The sequence below is a fragment of the Pygocentrus nattereri genome, chromosome 6 (assembly GCF_015220715.1).
Source record: "Pygocentrus nattereri isolate fPygNat1 chromosome 6, fPygNat1.pri, whole genome shotgun sequence".
NCBI classification, from domain to species: domain Eukaryota; kingdom Metazoa; phylum Chordata; class Actinopteri; order Characiformes; family Serrasalmidae; genus Pygocentrus; species Pygocentrus nattereri.
The window spans coordinates 2,830,504-2,847,815 of NC_051216.1; positions in this window are offsets into that span (position 1 = coordinate 2,830,504).

The window sequence follows — 17,312 nt, forward strand, 5'->3', positions numbered from 1 at the left end:
CCCCCGCAGGACGCCGGACTGAGGGATTAGATGACATTTATTCTGTTTTCACAGACAGAAATACTGTAATATATCAGAGATTTCTGTGACACTTTACTGAAGGGCAGGACTTAAAGCTACATGGCAGTAAAACCTGGACAAACATTTATAAAGGCTTAACAACCTACAATTCCAACTGATTTAAACCTAACTAAACATGTATAAAGGCTTATTCCAACAACCTTCAGCAATAACTGAATTAATCCTGGATAAACATTTATAAAGGCTTATTCCAACAACCTTCGGTAATAACTGAATTAATCCTGGATAAACATGTATAAAGGCTTATTCCAACAACCATCAGTAATAACTGAATTAATCCTGGACAAACATGTATAAAGGCTTATTCCAGCAACCTTCGGTAATAACTGAATTAATCCTGGAGAAACATGTATAAAGGCTTATTCCAACAACCTTCAGCAATAACTGAATTAATCCTGGATAAACATTTATAAAGGCTTATTCCAACAACCTTCAGCAATAACTGAATTAATCCTGGATAAACATGTATAAAGGCTTATTCCAACAACCTTCGGTAATAACTGAATTAATCCTGGATAAACATTTATAAAGGCTTATTCCAACAACCTTCGGTAATAACTGAATTAATCCTGGAGAAACATGTATAAAGGCTTATTCCAACAACCTTCAGCAATAACTGAATTAATCCTGGATAAACATTTATAAAGGCTTATTCCAACAACCTTCAGTAATAACTGAATTAATCCTGGACAAACATTTATAAAGGCTTATTCCAACAACCTTCAGCAATAACTGAATTAATCCTGGATAAACATTTATAAAGGCTTATTCCAACAACCTTCGGTAATAACTGAATTAATCCTGGATAAACATGTATAAAGGCTTATTCCAACAACCTTCAGCAATAACTGAATTAATCCTGGATAAACATGTATAAAGGCTTATTCCAACAACTTTCGGTAATAACTGAAATAATCCTGGATAAACATTTATAAAGGCTTATTCCAACAACCTTCAGTAATAACTGAATTAATCCTGGATGAACATTTATAAAGGCTTATTCCAACAACCTTCGGTAATAACTAAAATAATCCTGGATAAACATTTATAAAGGCTTATTCTAGCAACCTTCGGTAATAACTGAATTAATCCTGGACAAACATTTATAAAGGCTTATTCCAACAACCTACATTAATATCTGAATTAATCCTGGATAAACATTTATAAAGGCTTATTCTAGCAACCTTCAGTAATAACTGAATTAATCCTGGACAAACATTTATAAAGGCTTATTCCAACAACCTACATTAATATCTGAATTAAACCTGGACAAACATTTATAAAGGTGTAACAACCTACATTACCGGCTCATTTAAACCTACATAAACATTATAAAAGCCTATAACCAGCAATCTCGATTAACAACAGACTTAAACCTACATAAATATGTATTATGGCTTAACAACCTAGTTAAAGCTTACTTAAAGCTAAATAAACAGTTATACACATTTATTCCGATATCTCATGTGAATAACTCACTTAAAACTACGTAAACATTCGCAAATCTTATGAACAATAACCTGTTTTATCAACTAACTTAAAGATACATAAACATCTATAAGAGTTTATAACCAGTAATCAACATTAACTGACTTAAACCTACCTAAACATTTATAAAGCCTTAACAACCTACATTAACAATTGACTTAAACCTACATGAACATTTTAAAAAGGTTTGTTGCAATAACCATCATTTGTCACAGAGGCTGCTTTTGTCTATCTTATTAAGTCTCATGACGGCTGAAACTTGTTGGGATAAACGTTTATAAATGTGTGCTGGTCCATGTCTACATGCCGCCGGCGCCGCCTTCCCCTTCAGTTCCTCTTCTCCTTCACTTCTTCTTCTTCTTCCTCTTCTTCTTCTTCTTCTCCTTCACTTCTTCTTCTTCTTCCTCTTCTTCTTCTTCTTCTTCTTCACTTCTTCCTCTCCTTCACTTCTTCTTCTTCTTCCTCTTCTTCTTCTTCTTCTCCTTCTTCTTCACTTCTTCCTCTCCTTCACTTCTTCTTCTTCTTCGCTTCTTCTTCTCCTTCACTTCTTCTTCTTCTTCTCCTTCACTTCTTCTTCTTCTCCTTGCTTCTTTTTCTTCTCCTTCACTTCTTCTTTGCTTCTTCTTTGCTTCTTCCTCTCCTTCACTTCTTCTTCTTCGCTTCTTCTTCTTCTTCTCCTTCACTTCTTCTTCTTCTCCTTGCTTCTTTTTCTTCTCCTTCACTTCTTCTTCGCTTCTTCTTCTTCTTCTTCTTCTTCCTCTCCTTCACTTCTTCTTCTTCTTCTTCTTCACTTCTTCCTCTCCTTCACTTCTTCTTCTTATTCTTCTTTGCTTCTTCCTCTCCTTCACTTCTTCTTCTTCTTTGCTTCTTCCTCTCCTTCACTTCTTCTTCTTCGTCTTCTTTGCTTCTTCCTCTCCTTCACTTCTCTTCTTCTTCTTCTTTGCTTCTTCCTCTCCTTCACTTCTTCTTCTCCTTTTATTTCCTCCTTTCTTCATTACTTCCTCTCCTTCTCTTCGTCTTCTTCTTCTTCTTCTTTTTCTTTCTGTTGTTCTTGATTCACCTTGATGCCCTCACCCCGCTGGTCTCTGCAGATGGCGTCCGTGCCGTGTATCCCGTGTAACGTGCAGGTTTGGCTGTGTTAGGATTCCCTGCCAGTCAGCGTTTGAATTCATATTCTGCTGAGCGCCGTTCCTCATTAGCAATCTGGAGAAAGAGTTCAGAGAGGAACAAACAATGCGGTGAAAAGCGCGAGCAGCTTCCTCTGAGGAAATCAGCCCCGCCGTGTTTACCCTCTGCCTTTCCTCTGTATCTGTATTTCTGTAGCTGCTTTATCTTAGCGTAACTCTTTTAACATAAACATGCGTTCCTCCTCCGTTACCGCCACAAACTTCTGAGCATCGGGGAAAAAAATTAATTGCGCCCCAGAAATCTTATTCGGTTCCACGGACTGCTGCGAGTTTCCCGCCATCAGACAAATTGCTATTTGAAATACCTGCGGCCCACAAATACCACAGACCGATAAAACCCTGTTTATCCCCGTTCGCAGAGAAGCGTCCGCATCAGACGCCCTGCCAGGAAAACACTTATCACACGGAGGCAGAAATACCTGTTAGCGAGCGCAGGATGGGTCCGTGGGGGGATTAGCCCAACTGATCCCATCTGACAGCCTCCACTATTTGAAAGTCAGAACAGTCACATTAGCTGGAGAGTGTGTGGGCCTGTGAGGGGAAACCACACACAGCCCTGCAGCAGTGCAGGAGCGAATCCCACCGCCGGCCTCAACGCAGCCCAGCACCACCCGCTCACTTACGCTTTCAGTCCAGCTTCACTTAGTCGCTTCTTCTTCGGGTCAACCCAAGGTCAGTTTCACCCTTGCTTGGAATTTATCTGATCCACAACCTATTGGTCAAACAGCAGAGCAGCTTCAGCAACACTCCTTCAGCTCTGCGGGAGCAAGAAACGGTACCGGAGGTCGTTTTACCAACAGCGATCACCCTGTGTGGCGGTTCATCACCGTACCAGGACATTACATTACATTCACTGTTATTATAGTACAGTGATAAAACTACATTACAGTTACCGTTACCTCTTCCTCACGGCACTGTTCCCTCTCTGCTGGAATGACTGATTTGAGTTGTCTGTCTGTCTGTTTATCCATCTATCTATCTATCTATCTATCTATCTATCTATCTATCTATCTATCTATCTATCTATCTATCTATCTATCTCTGTCTATCTATCTATCTATCTATCTATCTATCTGAGCTTTTCTATAATTTTGTGTAGAAAGCTCTGCACCTGCTGGTGGGTCCTGGCCATTGAAGGAGTCAAGCAGTAACTTTTAATCTGAGGAACTTTTTCAGTTTTCTGTGAAAGTAAAGACAGTAAAGCAAAACGTTTGTTGCTAATCTCCCCAAACGATTCCAGCAGCTCCACGTGGTGAGAAACAGATGACGTGTATCTCAGCCCCTCTTCATAGGCTCATAACTCCGGATGTGAGTGTCGTATGATCTCGGGATAAGATGGAATGGACAGGGCGGCTCTACGGATTCAGGAAGTGTTTGAACTGGATTTCTGTGCTGGATCATCACAAAGGCACGGACACGGATATAGAAACATGGAATTTGACACACAGGCAATCCCAGAGGGTTAAAATTGTCCATTCATGGGGTCCAATTGTATTTTTCCTAGGGCCCCAGAATCACTGATTAGATGATCTATTTTATTGTATTTATTTATTATTATTTCTTCTACATATTTTCCATTAGAAGAATTTTATAAATTCAAGGCATTGGGGAAGCCTTTTTGGGGCTCAGAACAGGCCTACAGCTCTGCATTTACCTTTACTCACTAGCATTTTAGTGATGCCTCCAAATTGACAAACATTGGTGGAAATAAGTGATTCAGTTTCAGCTGTAATAAAACTCAAAGCCCATACAGGTCTTTACTCAGACTGTTATTTCAGTTCAGCAGTTCAACCATCCTGAAATCTGGAGGTGCTGCAGCCCCTCAGGCCCAGACTCCCCCTCTCTGTGTACACATTTTATAACAATGTGTTTATTTATGTGTGTTTATTGGTTTATTGACAGGAAATATGGCTGCAAACCATTTGTCTCCTTCTGAGTGAAAAAGCACTGAAAAAAAGAACGAATTAAATTGATTATCTACACTCTAAGGTCAGAAACTTGACCCATGCAAGTACACAAGAGCAAATGCCAAATGGTCAGCCAACGTACCACAAGCTCATGTTCCCAAAGGGCAGTATGATTTCACTAGAAAGATGACTAACATTAGAATTTGGACAGAAAAACCAATAAGAAAAAAACGAACACGCATAAAGTACTATAAACAACCACAACTAACTGGTGGTCTGACGTGTTCACTGTTCATACTCTAAATACTCTGGTTTTCTGACAGACTGTAATACACTACAGGAAGCGTAGGGGGCGATACGGCTTCTACTGTTTCATTTAAAAAGCTCTATAATGTTCATATGATCCACACAGTCGCTCTGACAGACTGTAATACACTACAGGAAGCGTAGGGGGCGATACGGCTTCTACTGTTTCATTTAAAAAGCTCTATAATGTTCATATGATCCACACAGTCACTCTGACAGACTGTAATACACTACAGGAAGCGTAGGGGGCGATACGGCTTCTACTGTTTCATTTAAAAAGCTCTATAATGTTCATATGATCCACACAGTCGCTCTGACAGACTGTAATACACTACAGGAAGCGTAGGGGGCGATACGGCTTCTACTGTTTCATTTAAAAAGCTCTATAATGTTCATATGATCCACACAGTCGCTCTGACAGACTGTAATACACTACAGGAAGCGTAGGGGGCGATACGGCTTCTACTGTTTCATTTAAAAAGCTCTATAATGTTCATATGATCCACACAGTCGCTCTGACAGACTGTAATACACTACAGGAAGCGTAGGGGGCGATACGGCTTCTACTGTTTCATTTAAAAAGCTCTATAATGTTCATATGATCCACGCAGTCACTCTGACAGACTGTAATACACTACAGGAAGCGTAGGGGGCGATACGGCTTCTACTGTTTCATTTAAAAAGCTCTATAATGTTCATATGATCCACACAGTCGCTCTGACAGACTGTAATACACTACAGGAAGCGTAGGGGGCGATACGGCTTCTACTGTTTCATTTAAAAAACTCTATAATGTTCATATGATCCACACAGTCGCTCTGACAGACTGTAATACACTACAGGAAGCGTAGGGGGCGATACGGCTTCTACTGTTTCATTTAAAAAGCTCTATAATGTTCATATGATCCACACAGTCGCTCTGACAGACTGTAATACACTACAGGAAGCGTAGGGGGCGATACGGCTTCTACTGTTTCATTTAAAAAGCTCTATAATGTTCATATGATCCACACAGTCGCTCTGACAGACTGTAATACACTACAGGAAGCGTAGGGGGCGATACGGCTTCTACTGTTTCATTTAAAAAGCTCTATAATGTTCATATGATCCACACAGTCGCTCTGACAGACTGTAATACACTACAGGAAGCGTAGGGGGCGATACGGCTTCTACTGTTTCATTTAAAAAGCTCTATAATGTTCATATGATCCACTCAGTCGCTCTGACAGACTGTAATACACTACAGGAAGCGTAGGGGGCGATACGGCTTCTACTGTTTCATTTAAAAAGCTCTATAATGTTCATATGATCCACACAGTCGCTCTGACAGACTGTAATACACTACAGGAAGCGTAGGGGGCGATACGGCTTCTACTGTTTCATTTAAAAAGCTCTATAATGTTCATATGATCCACACAGTCGCTCTGACAGACTGTAATACACTACAGGAAGCGTAGGGGGCGATACGGCTTCTACTGTTTCATTTAAAAAGCTCTATAATGTTCATATGATCCACGCAGTCTCTCTGACAGACTGTAATACACTACAGGAAGCGTAGGGGGCGATACGGCTTCTACTGTTTCATTTAAAAAGCTCTATAATGTTCATATGATCCACACAGTCGCTCTGACAGACTGTAATACACTACAGGAAGCGTAGGGGGCGATACGGCTTCTACTGTTTCATTTAAAAAGCTCTATAATGTTCATATGATCCACACAGTCGCTCTGACAGACTGTAATACACTACAGGAAGCGTAGGGGGCGATACGGCTTCTACTGTTTCATTTAAAAAGCTCTATAATGTTCATATGATCCACACAGTCGCTCTGACAGACTGTAATACACTACAGGAGGCGTAGGGGGCGATACGGCTTCTACTGTTTCATTTAAAAAGCTCTATAATGTTCATATGATCCACACAGTCGCTCTGACAGACTGTAATACACTACAGGAAGCGTAGGGGGCGATACGGCTTCTACTGTTTCATTTAAAAAGCTCTATAATGTTCATATGATCCACACAGTCGCTCTGACAGACTGTAATACACTACAGGAAGCGTAGGGGGCGATACGGCTTCTACTGTTTCATTTAAAAAGCTCTATAATGTTCATATGATCCACACAGTCGCTCTGACAGACTGTAATACACTACAGGAAGCGTAGGGGGCGATACGGCTTCTACTGTTTCATTTAAAAAGCTCTATAATGTTCATATGATCCACTCAGTCGCTCTGACAGACTGTAATACACTACAGGAAGCGTAGGGGGCGATACGGCTTCTACTGTTTCATTTAAAAAGCTCTATAATGTTCATATGATCCACACAGTCGCTCTGACAGACTGTAATACACTACAGGAAGCGTAGGGGGCGATACGGCTTCTACTGTTTCATTTAAAAAGCTCTATAATGTTCATATGATCCACGCAGTCACTCTGACAGACTGTAATACACTACAGGAAGCGTAGGGGGTGATACGGCTTCTACTGTTTCATTTAAAGAGCTCTATAATGTTCATATGATCCACACAGTCGCTCTGACAGACTGTAATACACTACAGGAAGCGTAGGGGGCGATACGGCTTCTACTGTTTCATTTAAAAAGCTCTATAATGTTCATATGATCCACACAGTCGCTCTGACAGACTGTAATACACTACAGGAAGCGTAGGGGGCGATACGGCTTCTACTGTTTCATTTAAAAAGCTCTATAATGTTCATATGATCCACACAGTCGCTCTGACAGACTGTAATACACTACAGGAAGCGTAGGGGGCGATACGGCTTCTACTGTTTCATTTAAAAAGCTCTATAATGTTCATATGATCCACACAGTCGCTCTGACAGACTGTAATACACTACAGGAAGCGTAGGGGGCGATACGGCTTCTACTGTTTCATTTAAAAAGCTCTATAATGTTCATATGATCCACACAGTCGCTCTGACAGACTGTAATACACTACAGGAAGCGTAGGGGGCGATACGGCTTCTACTGTTTCATTTAAAAAGCTCTATAATGTTCATATGATCCACACAGTCGCTCTGACAGACTGTAATACACTACAGGAAGCGTAGGGGGCGATACGGCTTCTACTGTTTCATTTAAAAAGCTCTATAACGTTCATATGATCCACACAGTCGCTCTGACAGACTGTAATACACTACAGGAAGCGTAGGGGGCGATACGGCTTCTACTGTTTCATTTAAAAAGCTCTATAACGTTCATATGATCCACACAGTCGCTCTGACAGACTGTAATACACTACAGGAAGCGTAGGGGGCGATACGGCTTCTACTGTTTCATTTAAAAAGCTCTATAATGTTCATATGATCCACACAGTCGCTCTGACAGACTGTAATACACTACAGGAAACGTAGGGGGCGATACGGCTTCTACTGTTTCATTTAAAAAGCTCTATAATGTTCATATGATCCACACAGTCGCTCTGACAGACTGTAATACACTACAGGAAGCGTAGGGGGCGATACGGCTTCTACTGTTTCATTTAAAAAGCTCTATAATGTTCATATGATCCACACAGTCGCTCTGACAGACTGTAATACACTACAGGAAGCGTAGGGGGCAATACGGCTTCTACTGTTTCATTTAAAAAGCTCTATAATGTTCATATGATCCACACAGTCGCTCTGACAGACTGTAATACACTACAGGAAGCGTAGGGGGCGATACGGCTTCTACTGTTTCATTTAAAAAGCTCTATAATGTTCATATGATCCACACAGTCTCTCTGACAGACTGTAATACACTACAGGAAGCGTAGGGGGCGATACGGCTTCTACTGTTTCATTTAAAAAGCTCTATAATGTTCATATGATCCACACAGTCACTCTGACAGACTGTAATACACTACAGGAAGCGTAGGGGGCGATACGGCTTCTACTGTTTCATTTAAAAAGCTCTATAATGTTCATATGATCCACACAGTCGCTCTGACAGACTGTAATACACTACAGGAAGCGTAGGGGGCGATACGGCTTCTACTGTTTCATTTAAAAAGCTCTATAATGTTCATATGATCCACACAGTCGCTCTGACAGACTGTAATACACTACAGGAAGCGTAGGGGGCGATACGGCTTCTACTGTTTCATTTAAAAAGCTCTATAATGTTCATATGATCCACACAGTCGCTCTGACAGACTGTAATACACTACAGGAAGCGTAGGGGGCGATACGGCTTCTACTGTTTCATTTAAAAAGCTCTATAATGTTCATATGATCCACACAGTCACTCTGACAGACTGTAATACACTACAGGAAGCATAGGGGGCGATACGGCTTCTACTGTTTCATTTAAAAAGCTCTATAATGTTCATATGATCCACACAGTCACTCTGACAGACTGTAATACACTACAGGAAGCGTAGGGGGCGATACGGCTTCTACTGTTTCATTTAAAAAGCTCTATAATGTTCATATGATCCACGCAATCACTCTGACAGACTGTAATACACTACAGGAAGCGTAGGGGGCGATACGGCTTCTACTGTTTCATTTAAAAAGCTCTATAATGTTCATATGATCCACACAGTCGCTCTGACAGACTGTAATACACTACAGGAAGCGTAGGGGGCGATACGGCTTCTACTGTTTCATTTAAAAAACTCTATAATGTTCATATGATCCACACAGTCGCTCTGACAGACTGTAATACACTACAGGAAGCGTAGGGGGCGATACGGCTTCTACTGTTTCATTTAAAAAGCTCTATAATGTTCATATGATCCACACAGTCGCTCTGACAGACTGTAATACACTACAGGAAGCGTAGGGGGCGATACGGCTTCTACTGTTTCATTTAAAAAGCTCTATAATGTTCATATGATCCACACAGTCGCTCTGACAGACTGTAATACACTACAGGAAGCGTAGGGGGCGATACGGCTTCTACTGTTTCATTTAAAAAGCTCTATAATGTTCATATGATCCACACAGTCGCTCTGACAGACTGTAATACACTACAGGAAGCGTAGGGGGCGATACGGCTTCTACTGTTTCATTTAAAAAGCTCTATAATGTTCATATGATCCACTCATTCGCTCTGACAGACTGTAATACACTACAGGAAGCGTAGGGGGCGATACGGCTTCTACTGTTTCATTTAAAAAGCTCTATAATGTTCATATGATCCACACAGTCGCTCTGACAGACTGTAATACACTACAGGAAGCGTAGGGGGCGATACGGCTTCTACTGTTTCATTTAAAAAGCTCTATAATGTTCATATGATCCACACAGTCGCTCTGACAGACTGTAATACACTACAGGAAGCGTAGGGGGCGATACGGCTTCTACTGTTTCATTTAAAAAGCTCTATAATGTTCATATGATCCACGCAGTCACTCTGACAGACTGTAATACACTACAGGAAGCGTAGGGGGCGATACGGCTTCTACTGTTTCATTTAAAAAGCTCTATAATGTTCATATGATCCACACAGTCGCTCTGACAGACTGTAATACACTACAGGAAGCGTAGGGGGCGATACGGCTTCTACTGTTTCATTTAAAAAGCTCTATAATGTTCATATGATCCACACAGTCGCTCTGACAGACTGTAATACACTACAGGAAGCGTAGGGGGCGATACGGCTTCTACTGTTTCATTTAAAAAGCTCTATAATGTTCATATGATCCACACAGTCGCTCTGACAGACTGTAATACACTACAGGAGGCGTAGGGGGCGATACGGCTTCTACTGTTTCATTTAAAAAGCTCTATAATGTTCATATGATCCACACAGTCGCTCTGACAGACTGTAATACACTACAGGAAGCGTAGGGGGCGATACGGCTTGTACTGTTTCATTTAAAAAGCTCTATAATGTTCATATGATCCACACAGTCGCTCTGACAGACTGTAATACACTACAGGAAGCGTAGGGGGCGATACGGCTTCTACTGTTTCATTTAAAAAGCTCTATAATGTTCATATGATCCACACAGTCGCTCTGACAGACTGTAATACACTACAGGAAGCGTAGGGGGCGATACGGCTTCTACTGTTTCATTTAAAAAGCTCTATAATGTTCATATGATCCACTCAGTCGCTCTGACAGACTGTAATACACTACAGGAAGCGTAGGGGGCGATACGGCTTCTACTGTTTCATTTAAAAAGCTCTATAATGTTCATATGATCCACACAGTCGCTCTGACAGACTGTAATACACTACAGGAAGCGTAGGGGGCGATACGGCTTCTACTGTTTCATTTAAAAAGCTCTATAATGTTCATATGATCCACGCAGTCACTCTGACAGACTGTAATACACTACAGGAAGCGTAGGGGGCGATACGGCTTCTACTGTTTCATTTAAAAAGCTCTATAATGTTCATATGATCCACACAGTCGCTCTGACAGACTGTAATTCACTACAGGAAGCGTAGGGGGCGATACGGCTTCTACTGTTTCATTTAAAAAGCCTCTATAATGTTCATATGATCCACACAGTCGCTCTGACAGACTGTAATACACTACAGGAAGCGTAGGGGGCGATACGGCTTCTACTGTTTCATTTAAAGAGTTCTATAATGTTCATATGATCCACACAGTCGCTCTGACAGACTGTAATACACTACAGGAAGCGTAGGGGGCGATACGGCTTCTACTGTTTCATTTAAAAAGCTCTATAATGTTCATATGATCCACGCAGTCACTCTGACAGACTGTAATACACTACAGGAAGCGTAGGGGGCGATACGGCTTCTACTGTTTCATTTAAAGAGTTCTATAATGTTCATATGATCCACACAGTCGCTCTGACAGACTGTAATACACTACAGGAAGCGTAGGGGGTGATACGGCTTCTACTGTTTCATTTAAAGAGCTCTATAATGTTCATATGATCCACACAGTCGCTCTGACAGACTGTAATACACTACAGGAAGCGTAGGGGGCGATACGGCTTCTACTGTTTCATTTAAAAAGCTCTATAATGTTCATATGATCCACACAGTCGCTCTGACAGACTGTAATACACTACAGGAAGCGTAGGGGGCGATACGGCTTCTACTGTTTCATTTAAAAAGCTCTATAATGTTCATATGATCCACACAGTCGCTCTGACAGACTGTAATACACTACAGGAAGCGTAGGGGGCGATACGGCTTCTACTGTTTCATTTAAAAAGCTCTATAATGTTCATATGATCCACACAGTCGCTCTGACAGACTGTAATACACTACAGGAAGCGTAGGGGGCGATACGGCTTCTACTGTTTCATTTAAAAAGCTCTATAATGTTCATATGATCCACACAGTCGCTCTGACAGACTGTAATACACTACAGGAAGCGTAGGGGGCGATACGGCTTCTACTGTTTCATTTAAAAAGCTCTATAATGTTCATATGATCCACACAGTCGCTCTGACAGACTGTAATACACTACAGGAAGCGTAGGGGGCGATACGGCTTCTACTGTTTCATTTAAAAAGCTCTATAACGTTCATATGATCCACACAGTCGCTCTGACAGACTGTAATACACTACAGGAAGCGTAGGGGGCGATACGGCTTCTACTGTTTCATTTAAAAAGCTCTATAACGTTCATATGATCCACACAGTCGCTCTGACAGACTGTAATACACTACAGGAAGCGTAGGGGGCGATACGGCTTCTACTGTTTCATTTAAAAAGCTCTATAATGTTCATATGATCCACACAGTCGCTCTGACAGACTGTAATACACTACAGGAAACGTAGGGGGCGATACGGCTTCTACTGTTTCATTTAAAAAGCTCTATAATGTTCATATGATCCACACAGTCGCTCTGACAGACTGTAATACACTACAGGAAGCGTAGGGGGCGATACGGCTTCTACTGTTTCATTTAAAAAGCTCTATAATGTTCATATGATCCACACAGTCGCTCTGACAGACTGTAATACACTACAGGAAGCGTAGGGGGCAATACGGCTTCTACTGTTTCATTTAAAAAGCTCTATAATGTTCATATGATCCACACAGTCGCTCTGACAGACTGTAATACACTACAGGAAGCGTAGGGGGCGATACGGCTTCTACTGTTTCATTTAAAAAGCTCTATAATGTTCATATGATCCACACAGTCTCTCTGACAGACTGTAATACACTACAGGAAGCGTAGGGGGCGATACGGCTTCTACTGTTTCATTTAAAAAGCTCTATAATGTTCATATGATCCACACAGTCACTCTGACAGACTGTAATACACTACAGGAAGCGTAGGGGGCGATACGGCTTCTACTGTTTCATTTAAAAAGCTCTATAATGTTCATATGATCCACACAGTCGCTCTGACAGACTGTAATACACTACAGGAAACGTAGGGGGCGATACGGCTTCTACTGTTTCATTTAAAAAGCTCTATAATGTTCATATGATCCACACAGTCGCTCTGACAGACTGTAATACACTACAGGAAGCGTAGGGGGCGATACGGCTTCTACTGTTTCATTTAAAAAGCTCTATAATGTTCATATGATCCACACAGTCGCTCTGACAGACTGTAATACACTACAGGAAGCGTAGGGGGCGATACGGCTTCTACTGTTTCATTTAAAAAGCTCTATAATGTTCATATGATCCACACAGTCACTCTGACAGACTGTAATACACTACAGGAAGCATAGGGGGCGATACGGCTTCTACTGTTTCATTTAAAAAGCTCTATAATGTTCATATGATCCACACGGTCGCTCTGACAGACTGTAATACACTACAGGAAGCGTAGGGGGCGATACGGCTTCTACTGTTTCATTTAAAAAGCTCTATAATGTTCATATGATCCACACAGTCGCTCTGACAGACTGTAATACACTACAGGAAGCGTAGGGGGCGATACGGCTTCTACTGTTTCATTTAAAAAGCTCTATAATGTTCATATGATCCACACGGTCGCTCTGACAGACTGTAATACACTACAGGAAGCGTAGGGGGCGATACGGCTTCTACTGTTTCATTTAAAAAGCTCTATAATGTTCATATGATCTACACAGTCGCTCTGACAGACTGTAATACACTACAGGAAGCGTAGGGGGCGATACGGCTTCTACTGTTTCATTTAAAAAGCTCTATAATGTTCATATGATCCACACAGTCGCTCTGACAGTGTAATACACTACAGGAAGCGTAGGGGGCGATACGGCTTCTACTGTTTCATTTAAAAAGCTCTATAATGTTCATATGATCCACACAGTCGCTCTGACAGACTGTAATACACTACAGGAAGCGTAGGGGGCGATACGGCTTCTACTGTTTCATTTAAAAAGCTCTATAACGTTCATATGATCCACACGGTCGCTCTGACAGACTGTAATACACTACAGGAAGCGTAGGGGGCGATACGGCTTCTACTGTTTCATTTAAAAAGCTCTATAACGTTCATATGATCCACACAGTCGCTCTGACAGACTGTAATACACTACAGGAAGCGTAGGGGGCGATACGGCTTCTACTGTTTCATTTAAAAAGCTCTATAAAGTTCATATGATCCACACAGTAGCTCTGACAGACTGTAATACACTACAGGAAGCGTAGGGGGCGATACGGCTTCTACTGTTTCATTTAAAAAGCTCTATAATGTTCATATGATCCACACAGTCGCTCTGACAGACTGTAATACACTACAGGAAGCGTAGGGGGCGATACGGCTTCTACTGTTTCATTTAAAAAGCTCTATAATGTTCATATGATCCACACAGTCGCTCTGACAGACTGTAATACACTACAGGAAGCGTAGGGGGCAATACGGCTTCTACTGTTTCATTTAAAAAGCTCTATAATGTTCATATGATCCACACAGTCGCTCTGACAGACTGTAATACACTACAGGAAGCGTAGGGGGCGATACGGCTTCTACTGTTTCATTTAAAAAGCTCTATAATGTTCATATGATCCACACAGTCGCTCTGACAGACTGTAATACACTACAGGAAGCGTAGGGGGCGATACGGCTTCTACTGTTTCATTTAAAAAGCTCTATAATGTTCATATGATCCACACAGTCGCTCTGACAGACTGTAATACACTACAGGAAGCGTAGGGGGCGATACGGCTTCTACTGTTTCATTTAAAAAGCTCTATAATGTTCATATGATCCACACAGTCGCTCTGACAGACTGTAATACACTACAGGAAGCGTAGGGGGCGATACGGCTTCTACTGTTTCATTTAAAAAGCTCTATAATGTTCATATGATCCACACAGTCGCTCTGACAGACTGTAATACACTACAGGAAGCGTAGGGGGCGATACGGCTTCTACTGTTTCATTTAAAAAGCTCTATAATGTTCATATGATCCACACAGTCGCTCTGACAGACTGTAATACACTACAGGAAGCGTAGGGGGCGATACGGCTTCTACTGTTTCATTTAAAAAGCTCTATAATGTTCATATGATCCACACAGTCGCTCTGACAGACTGTAATACACTACAGGAAGCGTAGGGGGCGATACGGCTTCTACTGTTTCATTTAAAAAGCTCTATAATGTTCATATGATCCACACAGTCGCTCTGACAGACTGTAATACACTACAGGAAGCGTAGGGGGCGATACGGCTTCTACTGTTTCATTTAAAAAGCTCTATAATGTTCATATGATCCACACAGTCGCTCTGACAGACTGTAATACACTACAGGAAGCGTAGGCGGCGATACGGCTTCTACTGTTTCATTTAAAAAGCTCTATAATGTTCATATGATCCACACAGTCGCTCTGACAGACTGTAATACACTACAGGAAGCGTAGGGGGCGATACGGCTTCTACTGTTTCATTTAAAAAGCTCTATAATGTTCATATGATCCACACAGTCGCTCTGACAGACTGTAATACACTACAGGAAGCGTAGGGGGCGATACGGCTTCTACTGTTTCATTTAAAAAGCTCTATAATGTTCATATGATCCACACAGTCGCTCTGACAGACTGTAATACACTACAGGAAGCGTAGGGGGCGATACGGCTTCTACTGTTTCATTTAAAAAGCTCTATAATGTTCATATGATCCACACAGTCGCTCTGACAGACTGTAATACACTACAGGAAGCGTAGGGGGCGATACGGCTTCTACTGTTTCATTTAAAAAGCTCTATAATGTTCATATGATCCACACAGTCGCTCTGACAGACTGTAATACACTACAGGAAGCGTAGGGGGCGATACGGCTTCTACTGTTTCATTTAAAAAGCTCTATAATGTTCATATGATCCACACAGTCGCTCTGACAGACTGTAATACACTACAGGAAGCGTAGGGGGCGATACGGCTTCTACTGTTTCATTTAAAAAGCTCTATAATGTTCATATGATCCACACAGTCGCTCTGACAGACTGTAATGCACTACAGGAAGCGTAGGGGGCGATACGGCTTCTACTGTTTCATTTAAAAAGCTCTATAATGTTCATATGATCCACACAGTCGCTCTGACAGACTGTAATACACTACAGGAAGCGTAGGGGGCGATACGGCTTCTACTGTTTCATTTAAAAAGCTCTATAATGTTCATATGATCCACACAGTCGCTCTGACAGACTGTAATACACTACAGGAAGCGTAGGGGGCGATACAGCGTCTACAGTTTCATTTTGCCCACCTGGACAATTCTGCTGTCTCTCAGTTCTAGCCCTGTTTGTTTCTCCCAGGTGTACAGGAGGTTCAGTGTACGCGTGACACTGACCACACGTGTGAATGAGTTCTGTGACATTGCGTAGCTCCTCTGACCGAGTGACTGACCCCATCTCCCCCCAGGATAACAGCGTGTGTCAGTTGTCAGTTATGAAGTTATGAAGAGTTTCTTGAGTGCACCAGCGTAATCTGTGTTCAAGAGGCGAATAAAGACGACGACTTCTCCATTTAATTCCTCCGGAGTGACTCCTCAGCTTAGATTTGTTGCTGTGGAAACAGCAGTGAGGAAAAGGCAAACTCCAGCCATGCCTTTGAGGTGATGTACGACTTATTCTGTCTCGCGTGTTGATTCGCGACGCCTGGAATCTACAGTGTGCGGGCGCTCTGGCTTTAATTTCTGTGCTCAGTGAAGTTTGTAGTGTGGAATTAGGAATTAGCTGGCCGGTGTAAGCTCCAGGGACAGAGGGAGAATCCCCCCCTTCAGCTCTCTCAGCCTGAGCCTTTACCCTTCTCTTCTGGCCTGCTAAACACTAAAGCAGTGCTTCTTTCAACAGACAGGCTGTAATTAACCTCATAGTCTCGTAATTACTCCACGGCAGAAGTGGGCTAGATGCAAGACGAGGCTTCAGAGAGACGCGCAGGCCCGCCGCACGAACGCTGCTTTGTGTGATCTCGCCGAGATGCCCCAGTTTTGCTGATAGACGGCGGCTCGTTTCTGC